Genomic DNA, 8,648 nt, shown 5'->3' on the forward strand with positions numbered 1-8,648 from the left:
GCAGGGCGCCGGACAAAGCACTAGGGACAAAACGTATGTGAAATGGTTTGATACAGTAATGTTTTACTATGTGATTTTAGTGAATGTCACTTTTTGCCATTTTCAAATTTCCCGCCATTCCGTCCCCGTACATACCGACGTTGCAGGGGACGGAACCCAGAAGACAGGTGCCGGCATCCACCGGAGGACATTACAGGGGACACTGCAGGAGGGACATCGCGGGAGCGCAGGACAAGGTAAGTAAAGAACAGATCCTGGAGCAGCGCCGCATGGTAAGCCCGAGTGTAGCTCAGAGTAACCGCTTCTGGTACTGAATCTTTACCCCGAGCTACACTCGGGAACACCGCCAGGGAGGTTAAAGAATATGTAAACCCACATTTCATATTCCTGATATTTGCCTACTGTCCCATGTGCTTTTATGAAAAAGCATCCTGTTCTCTTTGTATTGCTTCCTTTGTATGAAATCCCTGATGTTCCTGCTGGGCCCTCTGCTTTCCTATTAAAAAAATTACCACACTAGGCATGAGAGCACAGCGTGGTCAGTTCTCTAGCTGTGCTGGGAACTCTGTGTGCTCTCCTCCAATGATCAGACTTGTCCTGACACGCCCCCCTGTGCATCCATTCACTGGGAAGACCAGTGTGCCATTTCTCTCCCCACCCCCCTAGCTCTTATCCAACTGAGAACAGAGGTAATCACTTTAAAATAATGGGGGCGGGGAGGGGAAGATATTTTTAATTTTATTTTATCTACACACAAATGCGTTGCCTTTCCTTTCTATTTGAAATGGAATGTATTGTTTTGCAAGGTGAGGGTTTATGTATATTTTAACAAAGTCTCTGAATATCTTCCAAAATCTCACTGCAGGAACTTGCATGGATGTGATGAAGACCCATAGGAATTCAGATTAAATAGCTTGTTGTGAGTTCCTGTGCTTTTAAGAACAGGCTAACAAAATGCAAAAGGTGTGAAGCCAGCCTGAACAAAAGACAGCCAATAAGAGAAATGTATAGTTAACCTGGCCATACATTATACAACTTTCTTCTTTAATTTCCTTTAGATTTACCTTAAGCTACATAGTGCAAGGGCCTGCATGACAAGGCTACACGCTCACTAGCATTTTTATATAAACAAAAGAAAATGAGGCATGAAAACCACTGATAATAGCGTTTTTTGTGCCAGCTTGTAGTTACGTATAGGAGCGTTAGCATTTTAACAGCACATAAAGAAAAAAAAATGTGTTAGGAGTGTTTTAGTAGCATTTAACTTTTTTTTTTTTCCTCCTAAAAATACAAATAATGGGGCAGCACAGTGGCCAAATGGTTAGCACTTCCGCCTGGCAGTACTAGGGTCATTGGTTCGAATCCCAACCACTGGCACCACCTACCTGGAGTTTGCATGGTCTCCCTGTGCCTGCGTGGGTTTCCTTCAGGCACCACCGCTTCCTCCCACACTCCAAAGACATGCTGGTAGGTTAATTGGATCCTGTCTAAATTGGATCTAGAATGTGTGAGTTAGGGACCATAGACTGTACGCTCCCAAGGGTTAGGGACTGATATGAATGTACAAAATTACATAACTACAGAAATTGACGGCACTATACAAGTACCTGAAATAAAAAAAAAAAAATTAAAAAAAAATTCTGCTCCTAAACATGCTTTTTACTACAAACTAGTTTGTATGGACACATAGGATACTACACGATTAGGCTCCATGCACATTAGTGATTTTTTTTTTATAAAAAAAATGCTAGATAAATGCTGGTAATAAGTGTTTTATTAGTAGCTTTTAATTAGCATTTTTACAGTACATATAGAAGAAAAAAAAAAAAAAAAAGAATTGAATATTAAAAGAAAAAGCTATAATAGGAAAAATCCATTAGCAGTGTTTTTGTGTTTTTTTCTGCTGGAAAAACGCACCATAACACTTACCAAAAACTATTTTTTTGCTGAATCTCAAAAAAATGCTAATAACTGAAAATTGTTTTCATGAACACATAGGATAACACGATTTAGCTTCTAGGAGCAGAAAAGAAATATGCTGAAGGCTCTATGCACACTAGCGTTTTTTTAAGTTCCAAAAACGCTGAAGAAAAAAAAAAGTGGATAAAAACACTGAGCATTAGGGTTTTATTAGCGTTTTCACAGTACGTGTAGGAAAAAAAAAAAAAAAAAAAAAGCTATAAAAAGCGGTCGTTAGGAGCATTTCAAATTTTTTGTGCTGGAAAAACGCTCCAAAAACAATTATTTTTCTGCTCCTACACATTGAAGCCCAAATACTAATAGCCTAAAGTAGTGTGCACGGACACATAGGATGATACTATTGGACTTCTAGGAGCAGAATAATAAAGCGAATAACAGCTTCTAGGAGCTTTAAAAAATGCTAGTGTGCATGGAGCCGTAGTGTTTAGGTCTGACCTCATTATATGGTTTTGGTGAATTCAAAGGAAAATTGTATAATGTGTGGGCAGCCCTGGAGCCCATAGAGATGAATGGCTGATGTAGACCAGAAGGTGAGATCCGATGGGTCCAATCCCTGGGTACTGGTGTGTGTTGTATAGGGGGTGGGATGCATTGTCACAATGTATTGATCGGATCAACTTGTTTTTTTCTAAATTATTAAAATGTTAAAAAATGTCAGCGCACCGATCCCGGCGGACGCCAGCACCGATCATTGCGGGCGCCAGCACCGATCACTGCGGGCGCCAGCACCGATCACTGCGGGCGCCAGCACCGATCACCAGCCATCCTGGCTTCTTGGGAGAAACAATAGAACACAGGACAGGTCTCCTTGTGTGTACAATGGGTTCCCCTGTCCATGGTGGTGATGTGAATGAGCCCCATACCGTACTGATCAGTAGACTCCCCGTGACAGCCCAGCCTGTGTCCCCATCCATCCATCACACACACACACACACACACACAATAGACCCAGCAACAGCCGACCCTACAGACACATGGAGGATGTGCATTCCACCACATCCCCCATGTACAGAGCGCAGTGTCCCCGGATCACCCCGGACTGACAGGCAGCACCGGGTGTCACATACAGGGCTGTGTGATCGGGGAGCCCGCCCCGGGTGTAGACGGGGGGGGGGGGGGGCACACAAAGTACTCACACGGTGCTCGGAGAAGAGTGGCGGAGCTCCCTCGCCGTCCGGGCCGGTTCCGATTTGTAGAACAAACTTTACAAGCATTGGAATAGGAAGTGTCCCTCCCTCCTGACTGTCCGCCCAGAAAGTCCCGGCAGGAGGAAGCACGGCGATCCCGGGGGAGAGGAGGAGGAGGAGACCGATCACCGGCGATCACCCCAGAGTGCCGTACACAGAGCTGGCGGAGGATCTGCAGCCCGCACCCCGCTACGTCTACCCTCCTGTCTGGGAGATGCCAATCACCCGCGTCACGTGACTCCGAGCCCTCTCCAAACCATGAGTTCCGAGCGGAGGGTTTAGCAATCCGGTGACGTCAGGAAGACACGCCCCCAGTCTGGGGAGAAGTGCGGACTGCCAGCTTTGTAGTGGCTCTACTGAGTAGGGGAGGAGGAGGGAGTGCTGAGGACTACATACAAGGAGTGATGGAGGGGGGTCCGCACACCGAGTACAGGGAGCGACGTGGGGGGGGTCAGCACACCGAGTACAGGGAGCGATATGGGGGGGTCTGCACAATGAGTACAGGGAGAGGGGTCCGTAAAGGGATCGACGTAGGGGAGTCCGCGCACCGAGTACAGGGAGCGACGTAGGGGGGTCCATACACCAAGTACAGGGAGCAACGTAGGGGGGTCCATACACCGAGTACAGGGAGCGACGTGGGGAGGTCAGCACACCAAGTACAGGGAGCGACATGGGGGGGTCAGCACACCGAGTACAGGGAGCGACATGGGGGGGTCTGCACAATGAGTACAGGGAGAGGGGTCCGTATAGGGAACGACAGGGGGGTCCGCACACCGAGTACAGGGAGCGACAGGGGGGGTCTGTACAGGGAGAGGGGTCCGTACAGGGATCGACGTAGGGGAGTCCGCGCACCGAGTACAGGGAGCAACGTAGGGGGGTCCATACACCGAGTACAGGGAGCAACGTAGGGGGGTCCATACACCGAGTACAGGGAGCGACGTGGGGGGGTCAGCACAATGAGTACAGGGAGAGGGGTCCGTATAGGGAGCGACATAGGGGAGGTCACCGAGTACAGGGAGCGACGTGGGGAGGTCAGCACACCAAGTACAGGGAGCGACATGGGGGGGTCAGCACACCGAGTACAGGGAGCGACATGGGGGGGTCTGCACAATGAGTACAGGGAGAGGGGTCCGTATAGGGAACGACAGGGGGGTCCGCACACCGAGTACAGGGAGCGACAGGGGGGGTCTGTACAGGGAGAGGGGTCCGTACAGGGATCGACGTAGGGGAGTCCGCGCACCGAGTACAGGGAGCAACGTAGGGGGGTCCATACACCGAGTACAGGGAGCGACGTGGGGGGGTCAGCACAATGAGTACAGGGAGAGGGGTCCGTATAGGGAGCGACATAGGGGGGTCTGCACACCGAGAACAGGGAGCAACATAGGGGGGTCTATACACCGAGTACAGGGAGCGACGTAGGGGGGGTCAGCACACCGAGTACAGGGAGCGACGTAGGGGGGGTCAGCACACCGAGTACAGGGAGCGACGTAGGGGGGTCCGTACACCGAGTACAGGGAGCGACATAGGGGGATCCATACACCGAGTACAGGGAGCGACGTAGGGGGGTCTGCACAACGAGTACAGGGAGAGGGGTCCGTATAGGGAGCGACGTAGGGGGGTCTGCACAACGAGTACAGGGAGAGGGGTCCGTATAGGGAGCGACGTAGGGGGGTCTGCACAACGAGTACAGGGAGAGGGGTCCGTATAGGGAGCGACGTAGGGGGGTCTGCACGAGTACAGGGAGAGGGGTCCGTATAGGGAGCGACATAGGGGGGTCTGCACGAGTACAGGGAGAGGGGTCCGTACAGGGAGCGACATAGGGGGGTCTGTATAGGGAGCGACGTAGGGGGGTCTGTACACCGAGAACAGGGAGCGACGTAGGGGGTTCCGTACACCGAGAACAGGGAGTGACGTAGGGGGGTCCGTACACCGAGTACAGGGAGCGACGTAGGGGGGTCCGTACACCGAGTACAGGGAGCGACGTAGGGGGGTCCGTACACCGAGTACAGGGAGCGACGTAAGGGGTCCGTACACCGAGTACAGGGAGCGACGTAGGGGGGTCCGTACACCGAGTACAGGGAGCGACGTAGGGGCGTCCGTACACCGAGTACAGGGAGCGACGTAGGGGGGTCCGTACACCAAGTACAGGGAGCGACGTGGGGAGGTCAGCACACCGAGTACAGGGAGCGACGTGGGGAGGTCAGCACACCGAGTACAGGGAGCGACGTGGGGGGGTCAGCACACCGAGTACAGGGAGCGACGTGGGGGGGTCAGCACACCGAGTACAGGGAGCGACATGGGGGGGGTCTATACAATAAGTACAGGGAGAGGGGTCCGTATAGGGAGTGACATAGGGGGGTCTGCACACCGAGAACAGGGAGCAACGTAGGGGGGTCTATACACCGAGTACAGGGAGCGACGTAGGGGGGTCTGTACACCGAGTACAGGGAGCGACATAGGGGGATTCATACACCGAGTACAGGGAGCGACGTAAGGGGGTCTGCACAACGAGTACAGGGAGAGGGGTCCGTATAGGGAGCGACGTAGGGGGGTCTGCACAACGAGTACAGGGAGCGACATGGGGGGGGTCTGCACAATGAGTACAGGGAGAGGGGTCCGTACAGGGATCGACGTAGGGGAGTCCGCGCACCGAGTACAGGGAGCAACGTGGGGGGTCCATACACCGAGTACAGGGAGCAACGTAGGGGGGTCCATACACCGAGTACAGGGAGCAACGTAGGGGGGTCCATACACCGAGTACAGGGAGCAACGTAGGGGGGTCCATACACCGAGTACAGGGAGCGACGTAGGGGGGTCCATACACCAAGTACAGGGAGCGACGTGGGGAGGTCAGCACACCAAGTACAGGGAGCGACGTGGGGGGGTCAGCACACCGAGTACAGGGAGCGACATGAGGGGGTCTACACAATGAGTACAGGGAGAGGGGTCCGTATAGGGAGTGACATAGGGGGGTCTGCACACCGAGAACAGGGAGCAACGTAGGGGGGTCTATAGACCAAGTACAGGGAGCGACGTAGGGGGGGTCAGCACACCGAGTACAGGGAGCGACGTAGGGGGGTCTGTACACCGAGTACAGGGAGCGACGTAGGGGGGTCTGTACACCGAGTACAGGGAGCGACATAGGGGGATCCATACACCGAGTACAGGGACCGACGTAGGGGGGTCTGCACAACGAGTACAGGGAGAGGGGTCCGTATAGGGAGCGACGTAGGGGGGTCTGCACAACGAATACAGGGAGAGGGGTTCGTATAGGGAGCGACGTAGGGGGTCAACACACCGAGTACAGAGAGAGGGGTCCGTACAGGGAGCTATGTAGGGGGTCCATGCACCAAGTACAGGGAGCAATGTAGGGGGGTCCGAGCACCGTATACAGGGAGCGACATATGGGGGTCTGCACACCGAGTACAAAGAGAGAGGGGTCTGTACAGGGAGTGACGGAGGGGGGTCCGCACACCGAGTACAGGGAGCGACGTAGAGGGGTCTGCACACCCGAGTACAGGGAGCGACGTAGAGGGGTCTGCACACCGAGTACAGGGAGCAACATGGGGTCTGCACACCGAGTACAGGGAGCGACGTAGGGGGGTCCGTGCACAGAGTACAGGGAGCGACACGGGGGGAGGGTCCGCACACCGGGTACAGGGAGAGAGGGGTCCGTACAGGGAGCAATGTAGGAGGGTCTGTGCACCGAGTACAGGAAGCGACGGAGGGGGGGTCCGCGCACCGAGTACAAGGAGTCATGGAGGGGGCTATGTACACCGAGTACAGGGAGAGACAGGGGAGTCTGTACACCAAGTACAGGGAGAGACGGTGGGGAATCCTTGCACTGAGTACAAGGAGTCATGGAGGGGGGGGTCTGTACTCGGAGTACACATTTTGGTCAGGAAGAGGGGGGGGGGGGGTTGTGCACTAAGTACACAGAGTGTACTGCTAGGTGGATGAACCGTTTCTAAGATCCTTGTAATTGTGTAGTTTGCTCTTCGTCCATTGTCCTCGGTATTCTTAGTATGAGTGAAGCCTGACAGGCACTTGGCTGTGTGCTATGTGTTTGTCAATGATCCTTGATTTGGAAGGCCATAGAGAGATCGCCATGGCAATATCAGTTTTTCTTTAAGGGGACATCAGCTGCAGACGAGAGAAGAACAGTTGGGGTGGGGGGGATAGAAGAGGATATTAAAAGGCTCTGTATTCCAAATCCTGCAGAAACGCATTTATTGATGTATAATTACGGAATTGCATCAATTTTTGTGTTTTATATCCACCCAGAGTTCAGCATTAAGTAGAACATGAAAATATAATCCCAGGTAACAGGTGAAGTGCTGCTTCAAATGAGGTCTTGTGGCTAACATGACATTAAAGGGGAACCCCCCAACCTTCAACAGCACTAAAACTCCTGATGTATGCATCTCTGCATGCAGATCCCAAAACATGAGCACCTAATTTGTGAAATCAAACGTTTATTCTGTTGCCTACGTTTTATTGAATCTCACTTCCTTGTTGAGTGTGGCACTGGTGATGTAGTCAGGGCTTCACAGCTGCACCCTGGAAAGGCTACGTCACCAATGTTTATTTTGGTATAGTGATCACAGTAATTGTGACAGGTTTATACCAGGGGAAAGGGGAATTTCCGATTTGAGAGATTTGCTTGCCTACAAACCCAACTACTTTCAAGTACCAAAATATATTTTTTATATTAGATATAAATATATATTTATATCTTCTTGTAGTAAAACATTTTGAAAATGTCAAACATTTCATATTTATAAATGGCTATGAAATTTGCCTTGTTTGGTGATTCTTGATCAGCAGCTAAATATAAAGTTTGCTAGTGATCCATGGGACAAAAACTTTGTGTGAGGACCCAGGGTCTACACAAGTCAGCTTGGATGACCAGGGATACTTAGAGCAGAAGCATGAATAATTCACAAGCATCCTGTCTTCATTGAAACCTTTGCTGGTGGCATTGGAACTTGTGGACTGATCACGCTTAAAATGTGTTCCCTGGGATGATCTTGCTTGTTTCAATTGATAGCTACCGAGCTAAATTGTTGGGCGTGAGTAGTGGTGTCCATGCAGCCACTGTGTCCCCATATCACATGGTGGCTCCAGCCCCATAAACAATTCATGGTGGACAGGCCTCAGCACCCATGCAAATTAAACCATATCAAAGGTTCTCTTGAGCCAGCGGAAGATGGTGCAAAAGAGTCAAACGGAAGCATAGTTTGTTTAGCAGTTTACGTTTTGCTTTAAACATACACTCACCAGCCACTTTATTAGGTACACCTGTTCAATTGCGTGTTAACACAAAATTGCTAATCAGCCAATCGCATGGCAGCAACTCAATGCATTTAGCCATCTAGATGTGGTGAAGACGACTTGCTGAAGATCAAATCCAGCATCAGAATGGGGAAGAAAGGGGATTTATGTGACTTTGAACGTGGCATGGTTGTTGGTGCCAGACGG

General features: G+C 51.5%; 1 protein-coding gene across 2 annotated transcripts in view; it reads right to left on the reverse strand.

Moving 5' to 3' along the window:
• HYCC1 (hyccin PI4KA lipid kinase complex subunit 1) overlaps positions 1-3,457 on the reverse strand; it is a 137,943-nt gene extending 134,486 nt beyond the window's left edge. For both annotated transcript variants that reach the window (XM_089673191.1, XM_089673192.1), the window contains exon 1: positions 3,117-3,457. The gene's annotated coding sequence lies outside the window, so the exon portion shown is untranslated. The remainder of the gene's footprint in view (positions 1-3,116) is intronic.
• Positions 3,458-8,648: the final 5,191 nt, after the last annotated feature.

Source organism: Staurois parvus, unplaced genomic scaffold (assembly GCF_062004578.1).
Source record: "Staurois parvus isolate SC_StPar_1 unplaced genomic scaffold, SC_StPar_1.0 ptg000136l, whole genome shotgun sequence".
Classification (NCBI taxonomy): domain Eukaryota; kingdom Metazoa; phylum Chordata; class Amphibia; order Anura; family Ranidae; genus Staurois; species Staurois parvus.